Source organism: Lactuca sativa, chromosome 1, assembly GCF_002870075.4.
Source record: "Lactuca sativa cultivar Salinas chromosome 1, Lsat_Salinas_v11, whole genome shotgun sequence".
NCBI classification, from domain to species: Eukaryota; Viridiplantae; Streptophyta; class Magnoliopsida; order Asterales; family Asteraceae; genus Lactuca; species Lactuca sativa.
In genome coordinates this window covers 196,598,956-196,611,355 of record NC_056623.2, presented here as the reverse complement: position 1 = coordinate 196,611,355, position 12,400 = coordinate 196,598,956, and the positions used below count along the sequence as shown (strand labels likewise).

Sequence of the window (12,400 nt, the reverse complement as noted above, 5' to 3'; positions counted from 1 at the left end):
CGGTCACGTGGGTCCCACGCCCCGCGTACCAAAACGAAGGAGGTTCTGCGTCTTGTAACACATAAAAACAATAAACATGGATACTATTTCGGGTGCGATCATACCAGCACTAATGCACCGGATCCCATCAGAACTCCGCAGCTAAGCGTGCTTGGGCGAGAGTAGTACTAGGATGGGTGACCCCCTGGGAAGTCCTCGTGTTGCACCCCCCTTTTTCGTTGTCCGTTTGCGTTTTTTTAGATTTTACGTGCGGTTTTTTTGCTTTTTTTCCTTTCTTTCTTGCTATTTCTATGCTCGGGTGCCGTCCGGTTCACGGTTGATGCTTTTCGTATTTTTGGAACGGAGCCGATCGGTCACGTGGGTCCCACGCCCCGCGTACCAAAACAAAGGAGGTTCTGCGTCTTGTAACACATAAAAACAATAAACATGGATACTATTTCGGGTGCGATCATACCAGCACTAATGCACCGGATCCCATCAGAACTCCGCAGTTAAGCGTGCTTGGGCGAGAGTAGTACTAGGATGGGTGACCCCCTGGGAAGTCCTCGTGTTGCACCCCCCTTTTTCGTTGTCCGTTTGCGTTTTTTTAGATTTTACGTGCGGTTTTTTTGCTTTTTTTCCTTTCTTTCTTGCTATTTCTATGCTCGGGTGCCCTCCGGTTCACGGTTGATGCTTTTCGTATTTTTGGAACGGAGCCGATCGGTCACGTGGGTCCCACGCCCCGCGTACCAAAACAAAGGAGGTTCTGCGTCTTGTAACACATAAAAACAATAAACATGGATACTATTTCGGGTGCGATCATACCAGCACTAATGCACCGGATCCCATCAGAACTCCGCAGTTAAGCGTGCTTGGGCGAGAGTAGTACTAGGATGGGTGACCCCCTGGGAAGTCCTCGTGTTGCACCCCCCTTTTTCGTTGTCCGTTTGCGTTTTTTTAGATTTTACGTGCGGTTTTTTTGCTTTTTTTCCTTTCTTTCTTGCTATTTCTATGCTCGGGTGCCCTCCGGTTCACGGTTGATGCTTTTCGTATTTTTGGAACGGAGCCGATCGGTCACGTGGGTCCCACGCCCCGCGTACCAAAACAAAGGAGGTTCTGCGTCTTGTAACACATAAAAACAATAAACATGGATACTATTTCGGGTGCGATCATACCAGCACTAATGCACCGGATCCCATCAGAACTCCGCAGCTAAGCGTGCTTGGGCGAGAGTAGTACTAGGATGGGTGACCCCCTGGGAAGTCCTCGTGTTGCACCCCCCTTTTTCGTTGTCCGTTTGCGTTTTTTTAGATTTTACGTGCGGTTTTTTTGCTTTTTTTCCTTTCTTTCTTGCTATTTCTATGCTCGGGTGCCCTCCGGTTCACGGTTGATGCTTTTCGTATTTTTGGAACGGAGCCGATCGGTCACGTGGGTCCCACGCCCCGCGTACCAAAACGAAGGAGGTTCTGCGTCTTGTAACACATAAAAACAATAAACATGGATACTATTTCGGGTGCGATCATACCAGCACTAATGCACCGGATCCCATCAGAACTCCGCAGCTAAGCGTGCTTGGGCGAGAGTAGTACTAGGATGGGTGACCCCCTGGGAAGTCCTCGTGTTGCACCCCCCTTTTTCGTTGTCCGTTTGCGTTTTTTTAGATTTTACGTGCGGTTTTTTTGCTTTTTTTCCTTTCTTTCTTGCTATTTCTATGCTCGGGTGCCCTCCGGTTCACGGTTGATGCTTTTCGTATTTTTGGAACGGAGCCGATCGGTCACGTGGGTCCCACGCCCCGCGTACCAAAACGAAGGAGGTTCTGCGTCTTGTAACACATAAAAACAATAAACATGGATACTATTTCGGGTGCGATCATACCAGCACTAATGCACCGGATCCCATCAGAACTCCGCAGCTAAGCGTGCTTGGGCGAGAGTAGTACTAGGATGGGTGACCCCCTGGGAAGTCCTCGTGTTGCACCCCCCTTTTTCGTTGTCCGTTTGCGTTTTTTTAGATTTTACGTGCGGTTTTTTTGCTTTTTTTCCTTTCTTTCTTGCTATTTCTATGCTCGGGTGCCCTCCGGTTCACGGTTGATGCTTTTCGTATTTTTGGAACGGAGCCGATCGGTCACGTGGGTCCCACGCCCCGCGTACCAAAACGAAGGAGGTTCTGCGTCTTGTAACACATAAAAACAATAAACATGGATACTATTTCGGGTGCGATCATACCAGCACTAATGCACCGGATCCCATCAGAACTCCGCAGCTAAGCGTGCTTGGGCGAGAGTAGTACTAGGATGGGTGACCCCCTGGGAAGTCCTCGTGTTGCACCCCCCTTTTTCGTTGTCCGTTTGCGTTTTTTTAGATTTTACGTGCGGTTTTTTTGCTTTTTTTCCTTTCTTTCTTGCTATTTCTATGCTCGGGTGCCGTCCGGTTCACGGTTGATGCTTTTCGTATTTTTGGAACGGAGCCGATCGGTCACGTGGGTCCCACGCCCCGCGTACCAAAACAAAGGAGGTTCTGCGTCTTGTAACACATAAAAACAATAAACATGGATACTATTTCGGGTGCGATCATACCAGCACTAATGCACCGGATCCCATCAGAACTCCGCAGTTAAGCGTGCTTGGGCGAGAGTAGTACTAGGATGGGTGACCCCCTGGGAAGTCCTCGTGTTGCACCCCCCTTTTTCGTTGTCCGTTTGCGTTTTTTTAGATTTTACGTGCGGTTTTTTTGCTTTTTTTCCTTTCTTTCTTGCTATTTCTATGCTCGGGTGCCCTCCGGTTCACGGTTGATGCTTTTCGTATTTTTGGAACGGAGCCGATCGGTCACGTGGGTCCCACGCCCCGCGTACCAAAACAAAGGAGGTTCTGCGTCTTGTAACACATAAAAACAATAAACATGGATACTATTTCGGGTGCGATCATACCAGCACTAATGCACCGGATCCCATCAGAACTCCGCAGTTAAGCGTGCTTGGGCGAGAGTAGTACTAGTATGGGTGACCCCCTGGGAAGTCCTCGTGTTGCACCCCCCTTTTTCGTTGTCCGTTTGCGTTTTTTTAGATTTTACGTGCGGTTTTTTTGCTTTTTTTCCTTTCTTTCTTGCTATTTCTATGCTCGGGTGCCCTCCGGTTCATGGTTGATGCTTTTCGTATTTTTGGAACGGAGCCGATCGGTCACGTGGGTCCCACGCCCCGCGTACCAAAACAAAGGAGGTTCTGCGTCTTGTAACACATAAAAACAATAAGTGAACAAATGAGAATAAAAAAATTTAAAATGATTTGGAAAAATATGCAAATCCAAAGATTTGAACATGGGATCTGTAAGATACTTCGGATCATTAAAAGCTATATGACCAATTAATCTACAACTATTCTTTCGTGTTTGTTTTGAATCAATAACTTACAACGTGTTTATAAATAAAGAATAATCCTGTTTCAGAAGATGTTTGACCTACTTTTGACATTCATACATATAAGGCCTTCAAAATTTAAAAATGTAAAATTACCATTTTCTATTAAAACCTACGATCGGTCAAATTCCTTTTAAGAGTCAACATTAGTGAAAATTCTATAAATTGAATGCCCTAGAGGCCGATTTTCGATTTTTTTTTTGGCCAAACCGCCTTCGGCGGTTTGCCATGACGTAGATCTCGAAAAAATACGCAAATTTAAAAAAAACCGCTCCTCGATCAGAGTTCCGAGTCAAAAGATATACCTTTTCAAAGTTTGAAATAATAACACATAACTTTCTATACGTATAACCTTGTTTCCTTGTAAGTAAATGCAGACACCTAAAGTTGAAGTTACGATCAGTCCAACATTTTCATTTTAGTGTGCCTTCTAACCTTTGAATATATTATTTATCATCCACACCTTAATCTATCAGTTTCGTTTAAACGAAAACCCTTGATTTTTGTCTACATCTTAATAAGCTAATAACTTAATAATTCAATGTATAATTTAAATATTCTTAATGTGAACTCCATAGCTATCGTCCGACTTATCTTTCCTGCTACTCATGCATCTATCCGACTATTCCACCAAGGCTACAACACTTTGTCTGATACTAGATCCTTGAGAATAAATCCAATTATAAAAAAATTAGGCAATAAGCCTACTGGATAAAGTATGACCTCGTATTCCTGTAGTAAGCTAGGACGAAAAGGAGAGGTTATATAGTAAGCTGTTCCATAAAACTCATTAACATGGAAAAGAAACATGTTGTGAATTCAAGTTCAACATGGCATCCATCTCTCTGCTCGTGTAATATTGTATGTTGGGTAGTAGCCTACATAGTTACAAGTAGGAGAACTAATTAATGTAATACGTATATACATACTTACAATATAAACATTCAAAATACATATATTGATTTCTAAAATTTATAATTATAACTCTCGACTTTTATTTAGCTAACCATTTTATAGAATATATGAATATTTTAAACATATACATATATACTTTCAATAGTATATATTCACTATTGCTAATAGTTTATTAACGTTTCCATATGTTTATTGTTTTGTTTGCAGTAAGTATTAGGGCTTTAAGTCATTGCCAAGAAGAATTTTATTAAACGACAACAACCAGCAAGATTAGCAAGATTAACAATTACAGGTATCGGGTTAGCCGAATTTAATGAGGCTAACGATGAAAATCAACATCTCACTAACACTTTAGTCAGAGGGGCCACAAGAAGGACCATTTTCCGAGTTTGACAGTAGCAGGACCGGTGGTAGCACCCGCTTCTGCGACTCTACGAATCACTGATGGCCGCCCGGGAAAGGTGGAGGCGCCTGTGGTGAGGAGCATGTCTTTTCAGCTGATAGTCGAGGAGGCTTGTGCAGCACCTGATGGGGTGACGGGTATGAATCTTCTCCTTATCTCGTTATTTTTTTTTGATTTCTCTGCTTAGATTTATGTGTTTTATTTTACGATCGTTCCTCGTGAACATATTTCCACATTGTTATTGTTTGATTTGGGGGTTACCCGATCGTTTATATCGCTTACGCTTAGCAAGAGGTTTGTTGGAGTTCTGGGGGAGTTGGATTGTCCTTTAGATGTTGAGATTGCAGATGATCGATCTGTCCGGGTAGCGAGAGTTCATTAGGGTTGTGTTCTTCAGATGTTCAGTGAGTAGTATCCGATTGATTTGGTTCTCATTCCTTTGCACGAGAACAATGTTATCGTGGGTATGGGCTAGTTGAGCCCCAATGGGGCGATGATCGATTGTGAGCATCAGTTAGTTCAGATTCGAACCCCAAGTGGTGGAGACTTAGTGGTTTTAGTTTTTAGTTTCTTTCTTGCCATGAAAAGGCATAAAGGTTTCAACTTTATGATTTTAGACGTTTATTGGAGTTAGATCTGAAGTTTGGACGTTAAGTCTTAAAGCATTAAGACCTCATTTGAGAGTTTTGATTTTAGGAAATTACATTGGGTGTAATTCTCTATACGTTGGGTGTATAGGGCTTCGACCCCATAAATCTTCCAAGGCTTAATGGTACACAGGGCGTAACTGATGGGTTTTAAGCATTCTAACACTCTTAAGGTGTACATGCAACCCTAAATACCTTGGATCTATGTTTTCTCTAATTATACATGCAAGCTTGAACTTTCCAAATTATTACCCTAACTCGCATACAAAACTAAGATACAAGGGTAATAAAACAAGTAAGATAACATACCTTTTTTTGTAGTTGGAAGCCTTGGAGTATTTGGCCTTTAAAAACTTAACACCAATAGTGTGGATGCCTCAAGTGGAATCACAACACACCATGGACAAAGAATGACATTTTTGAGAGAGAATCTTCATACACCAGAACCGTCCATATTCTCCAAGAATACATGTGTAGTGATTTTGGCTATGGAGTAACAATTTATTTGTGGGATTCCAAAGGTCATGGGTTAACCCTAATCCTTAACCATGGGTTTATGATCCATGGTTTATGTGGCCCAACTCTTTATGTATCCATACATAAACTTAGTCCAACATGGATCACAAGCCCAACATATAAATATAACTAATTTACATAATTAGTCCCCATTGATTTAATTAGTCTCTTTTGATCACTAAATTAATTCCAAACTAATTCTTAATCAATACTAATTAAATCATATGATCTCATATTAATATATTAAAACTTATAATATATAAATTAACCATAAATAACCTCTTCTCAAAAGTCCATCTTAACAAATTGTCCTGATGATATCCAACCCAAATGGACCATGCTATTCTCGGGTCAAGTACATACCAATTATAGTTATGGGATTAGACATCTAACTCCTTGGCCGTAAACACCATTGTGTGGCCATACACCCCTTAGATGAAACCCTTTGTACTTCTAACACTTCAATCTAAGTGTTTCCTAAGTCCTAGGGTGTATTTCCTTTCATGATTAGTTGTATAAACACTAATTAGATACATATATGTATCATTATATGGTTATTAGGATCTGCTGTACTCAAGTCTTCACTTGACACTTAGCATCCTACAAACCGATCTTTCATTCGTATCACTCACTGTAGGTGAGTTCATACCCCTTAAATTACCTTTTAAACTATTTTAAATGCTTTTATGGGGGGAATACAAGTATAAACATTATAGTTATTATATCAATCACATGTGGTTAATAACTATCAAACAAACATATTTACTATACTTCAAACTGTGTTATCAAACAAAATGCTTCAAATTGTTTTACAAACTCTTTTATATGCAAAACTCCTTATTGAAATCTTTCAAACTTATATACTGTCAAAAATCATATCTATATAAATATAGTTATATAAGTAGGATTGAAAGGACTTAGGACTGATAACTCACCTTACTTCCTGTTCCTTATTTGGTTGTGGACTTAGGTTATTCGGTTGTTTGTCTGACGGTCGTTAGAATCTTAGTTATATATTATGTGTATGTATATGGATATTAAAGTTCTACATTTAGTTCAATACCTTTGGGTAGCAAAGGTGTACAAACATGTTCATTCATACAAACAACTTTACTAGTAAACTATAATAGGTATAGTTTAGGAAGTCATAACTCACTATTTCTAGTACAATGTAACATACAAGAGTCAGTTCATTAATGAGTCAATACGAACATACTATGATGAGAAACTAAGAGAACATACAATACACTACACTATATAGAAAGAACATACTATGATGAGAAACTAAGAGAACATACAATACATTACACTATACTAAAGAATATACTATGATGAGAAACTAAGAGAACATACAATTCACTACACTATACAAGAGAACATACTATGATGAGAAACAAAGAGAACATACACTACACTAGTAGAGAGAGAACATACAAACACTGGAACACTATAACATTAATGTGAGCCACTACTTCATGACACGACAAGCAATTGTTGTGTCACGTTTTGCAACCAGAGTCTCCTGGAGGGAGAGCGTGAGTTGGTGTATAGATCTATACGGGATTGACTATCCTACACCTTGCTGCTAGCTATAGTGGGACATGCAGGTCTATGGGTGACTAATGTCATACCATTTCGATGCCTTAGAGCGTCGCGTTTTAACTAGTCGATCAAGCATGGTTACAACTATATCACATTTTGCCTTAATTAAAAACAATGGTTTTAAGGTAGTTAGTACAATGGTAGTAACTATATACTAATACTACAAGTACATCATTTTTATTTTCCCATTACATTCATATTGTGAGCTTCTCACATAAACGGTAATGTAAACTATATTTTTGGTAAATGATATTCTATCTTTGGGGAAAATTACACACATTTACAAACGAACAACATACAGAACATTCGGGCCTTGGTAGAAGGTACTTTTAGTAGAAAATATAGGATTTTCTAGGAGATACAAACATTTACAAACAACTACAAAAATTTACAAACATTTATTACAAACACTTTCATACAAGCAACGACACTAAAATACTTATGAACTCACCAACTTTAATGTTGATCTTTGCTTTCAAAATAAATTGTATTCTCAGGTCATCAGTAGACAGGTACCGATGCTAGTTTTTGATAAGATGGAGCACGTTCAAGACACATCTCTTATTTTGATTCATATTTTTGGTGTCTTATAACTATATAGAAAACACTTGTATTAAATTATATTATTAATGCAATGGATAATGTTGTTGATTGTTTTACTATTTTGCATTGTTGTGATACTGTACATGACGTCCTCCACCCCTGAACGTTTCCGCCATTCAGGTTTTGGGGTGTGACATTATAACACCAAGTTACTTTTGAGTTTTCACATCAATGTGCAACCGACTTGTAAAGTGCAACTCATATCTATTGGTTTCAAGAATATAAGATATTATCATCTCATGATCACTCGTGATAAAATCCATGAAGTGATTCAAATGAGCGTGGGTTTAATCCAATACTCGAATCTTATTCTAGGAGCACTCATGAACACTGTAGCCACCTTGTCCTAGACAAACTACAGACCCGTTCATGACAGTCTTGCCTTAATACCTACTTCCAAAGTATGATTGACTGTGGATGGTTTGAATAACCTAGTTATGCAGGAAGTCACAACATGCAAATTGAAACACAAGAATAATACTAATCCTATATGGCCCCAAAACTTTGAGTGCCATATTGATTACTCATTATTCATTGTATAATGTTTCAAATAATCAACCTAATACTTGAATTAAAAGAATAGTCATGCCATGCTCCAAGCATGCATACTATGTATAACACCCAAATTTTCAAATAATATTCACATTTTATAAAACACATTTTCATTCATAATTATTATAAAAACACCATTGTATCACATAGTCAAATCATAACATCACATCCCAAGATCAAAATATAAAAACTCCTCGTGTGAGTACTGATCAAGCCGGCGCCCTCCCGTGATCCTCACTAGTACCTGAAATACATAACACAACACTATAAGCATAAATGCTTAGTGAGTTTCCCAAAATACCACACACAATACATATTAGCCATTCAAGGCTATAACTCTGTTTAACCCTTTGGTCAATGTGTCTCAGTGGGACCCTCCAGTCCCATAATTCTGTGGGCCCACTGGCCCAAACTCTGTGGACCTTACGGTCCTAACTCTGAAAACTCTGGCACATACATAGCATAAATCACATAGAAATCACATCATGCAAAAACATACATGATACTCTGTCACATAACTCTAATTACCACTCTAGGTAAAGTATAGTGAGAAGACTCACCTCGGGTAACTCGGTAAAACCTCGAACTCTGTAAAATCCGATCTAGCCTCCGCCTAATCATATGAAATAAACGCTCTAAATCAATACATCTCTCAAGGCTAGACTATTCCTCCTCTTAGTACTCTCAGAAGCGTAAAAGACCATTTTACCCCACTCATGGCTCAAAGGACCTAAAGTTGACCAAACCCTAAAAGTCAACAAAAGTCAACTCCCCGGGTTACGCTGCGTGTACCACACATGTACGCTGGGGGTACCCGATGTCTTCACAGAAAACGGGGTGCACGACCCCTTACGCCGCGCGTACGGGGATTACGCCCAACGTAACTCCCAGTTTCAGACTCTAAGCATTTTGGGGTTTTAATTCGTTAAGACCCATGTCGAACTTCTAGATCTGACCATTTATAACCCTCTTAATCCATAAAGTCAGTGACTTTAAGCCTTTGCATGGCTGGACAAGTCACTAACACCCATAATACTCCACTTCCTAACACTAGAAAGCTCAATACTCAAGCATACCCTCATATCCATGACCAAGTTGGAAGCTTTATGGATTTATAACACAAATAGCACTGAAATTGGATAGATCTAGGTCCATGGAGCACATTACACTCATAAAGTCTCCACCCTTGGGACTTTTAACCCTAAAATGGTCCATGAAAAATCAAACCAAAATGAAGAGGAAAGTTTTGAACTTTATACCTCCAAATGTAGCTCCTTCCTCTGTAGATCTCAGATCCAAACTTGCACTTCAAGCTCTAGCCTCCAAAAGCTCTTCTCTTTCTTCTTTACTAACACACCAAGGCATTTTTAGCTCCAAAACACTCACTCTTAAGCTAAGGACGATTGGGAGGCTCTCTTAGGGTTTTACTCACTAATATGGAGGCTGAGAAATGAGCATTAACATCCATTATATAGTGCACAAGTCAAATATTAGGGTTTGTATCTGGACCCATTACGCCCAGCGTAACCCTGGGTATGCCTAGCATACCCAGGCGAGTCCGAGTCTAATTTAAGCGCATGAGTATGCGCAACGTACTCCCTAGTACGCCCATCGTACTCATTTGCTACAAGAATTCTCACAAAGGACCACTTTTGACAACTTGAAAAAAATGGAAGGATATAATAGCTTTACCTGTATTTTGGGATGTTACAATTCTCCCCTAGTAGAACCAGACTTCGCCCTCGAAGTCTCATGCCGAAAACAACTCCGGATGCTGCTCCCGCATCTCTGACTCCGGCTCCCAAGTCAGCTCGGACCCCTTCCGATGCTGCTACTGGACCTGAACCAGTGACACCTCCTTGTTCCTCAGAACCTTAACCTTCCGGTCCAGGATCGTGATCGGTCTCAACATAATTCAGACCCGCGTCCACCTGGATATCCTCTAATGGCACCACTGCCGACTCGTCGGCTATGAACTTCCTCAGGTGAGACACGTGGAAGGTATCATGAATCTGGCTCAACTCCGCAGGTAGCTCCAATCGATATGCTACCTTGCCCACCCTCGCAATAACCCTGAACGGTCTAATGAACCGGGGCCCCAACTTGCCCCTTTCCTGAATCGGATCACTCCTTTCTGTGACAACCCGAAATTTTCATTCGGTCAAACCCTAGAAGTAAATCACTTCTTATTATAAGTTAATGTCATCATTGCTTATTTTATCAAATTTGGAGTTCGTTTGATTATTTTAATAATATTCTTTAAACGAACAGGGGTAAGAAAGTGCCGTCTCGGGTTTTGAAATTTAGAAACCGCAAACATCCCACATCTTAGAAGTTCCCGGCCAAACTATTTTGTTTGGGTCAAAAAAATCATACCAAAATCCGTGAACTCATGCTTATCCATGAGTTTACCCCTTAAGTCTAGTCAATATGAGTTTACTCCCCATTTATCCAAAAGAGTAAACTCAAGAAAACCTCTCAAGTAGCAAACTATAAACAATTCAAGATCTTCCAAGTTGTAAGTGTTCTATCCATTTCAAGTTGATTAAACACTTAATCTAGTGTTTGTGCATCTATTCATCCATTCACTTTTGTATTTTGACTAGATTTCCAAAACACCAAGAACACCAAGAACACACACTAAGTGTTCTTGGCCTTTTAGCTCAAATCAAGCCTTCTAATAGTAAGTACTTCCATCCTTGAGTGATTCAAAGCTAGTATTACAATTAAACACCAAGAAAATATGTCAACAACACTAGGCAAGAGGTGTTCACGGTCCAAAAAGATGCTTGGGCCGTAAACACCATAAAGTGCACCAGAGTGTGCCTAAGTCCTAATCTAAGCCCTAGTTTGATGTTTAAGCCTTCCATGAATTGTTTAAACCTTACTTTGATGTATCTAAGCCTTGAAAAACACCAAAATCCAACATTTATAGGTGTTTACGGTTTGGGGATCTCCCAAAACCGTAAACACCCTAAAGTGTGTCCAAATGGATTAATTTCCTTCCTTAGGCTTATAAACTAGCTTATACACTTACCTAATTGTGTTAGGGACTTGAAAACATGGCTATACACTCTTCCATATGGGTTTACGGTTTATAAACCCAAAGGAAAACGCCATGAGGCCGTAAACTCGTCAAATGAGGTGTTTTGTTGCTCTAGTCCCTTCCAAAGGCCAAACCACTTAGTAGAAATGCTTCAATGGCTTGCTAAACCTCAAAACAACACTTGGACCTTAAGACTAGAGTTTACGACCGTAAAGTCTAGAGTTTACTACCGTAAACTCCCGAGGTCTTGACCATCAAAACCGTAAACTCCAAGGGAGTTTACCCTTGAACCCCAAACACAATAGCAAGGTCCTTTAGCACTTAGATGCAATCCTTATGGCTTGTAGCACTTATATAAGGTGTTTTACATGCCTTAGGATGTCTTAACTTTGTCAATTAGTGGTTTAAAGTCTAATTGGATACATATATGTGTGATTATATGTTAACTAGGATCATTGAGTGTGAACAAGTCTTCACTTGTCACCTAGCTATCCTACACCGTTCAGTTCATCCAAACCACCATCTACAGGTGAGTTCATACCCCTAAATGAATATTTTAAATGTTTTTAAATGCTTTAATGGGGGGGGGGGGGGGGGGAATACAAGTAGAAAACAACATGTTATTAAATCACTCATATGTATTTTATAACTGTGTTTTCATCCAACAGATTTCACATACTACAAAATGTGATGCATGAAATGGTTTTATATCTTAAAAATACTTGGT

The 12,400-nt window shown here is 39.9% G+C and overlaps 9 non-coding genes across 9 annotated transcripts; all 9 read left to right on the top strand.

Annotated features, from left to right (window-relative positions):
- The first annotated feature begins 90 nt into the window (after positions 1-90).
- On the top strand, positions 91-209 carry LOC128129769 (5S ribosomal RNA). Its single transcript, XR_008227692.1, has one exon. It is a non-coding gene; the product is annotated as a 5S ribosomal RNA (ribosomal RNA).
- A 231-nt stretch (positions 210-440) lies between these two features.
- LOC128128482 (5S ribosomal RNA) lies at positions 441-559 on the top strand. Its single transcript, XR_008226434.1, has one exon. It is a non-coding gene; the product is annotated as a 5S ribosomal RNA (ribosomal RNA).
- A 231-nt stretch (positions 560-790) lies between these two features.
- Positions 791-909, top strand: LOC128131993 (5S ribosomal RNA). Its single transcript, XR_008229912.1, has one exon. It is a non-coding gene; the product is annotated as a 5S ribosomal RNA (ribosomal RNA).
- Positions 910-1,140: 231 nt separating this feature from the next.
- On the top strand, positions 1,141-1,259 carry LOC128129768 (5S ribosomal RNA). The gene has a single exon (XR_008227691.1). It is a non-coding gene; the product is annotated as a 5S ribosomal RNA (ribosomal RNA).
- Positions 1,260-1,490: 231 nt separating this feature from the next.
- LOC128129767 (5S ribosomal RNA) lies at positions 1,491-1,609 on the top strand. The gene has a single exon (XR_008227690.1). It is a non-coding gene; the product is annotated as a 5S ribosomal RNA (ribosomal RNA).
- A 231-nt stretch (positions 1,610-1,840) lies between these two features.
- LOC128129766 (5S ribosomal RNA) lies at positions 1,841-1,959 on the top strand. Its single transcript, XR_008227689.1, has one exon. It is a non-coding gene; the product is annotated as a 5S ribosomal RNA (ribosomal RNA).
- A 231-nt stretch (positions 1,960-2,190) lies between these two features.
- On the top strand, positions 2,191-2,309 carry LOC128129764 (5S ribosomal RNA). The gene has a single exon (XR_008227687.1). It is a non-coding gene; the product is annotated as a 5S ribosomal RNA (ribosomal RNA).
- A 231-nt stretch (positions 2,310-2,540) lies between these two features.
- On the top strand, positions 2,541-2,659 carry LOC128131982 (5S ribosomal RNA). Its single transcript, XR_008229901.1, has one exon. It is a non-coding gene; the product is annotated as a 5S ribosomal RNA (ribosomal RNA).
- Positions 2,660-2,890: 231 nt separating this feature from the next.
- LOC128130229 (5S ribosomal RNA) lies at positions 2,891-3,009 on the top strand. Its single transcript, XR_008228151.1, has one exon. It is a non-coding gene; the product is annotated as a 5S ribosomal RNA (ribosomal RNA).
- Positions 3,010-12,400: the final 9,391 nt, after the last annotated feature.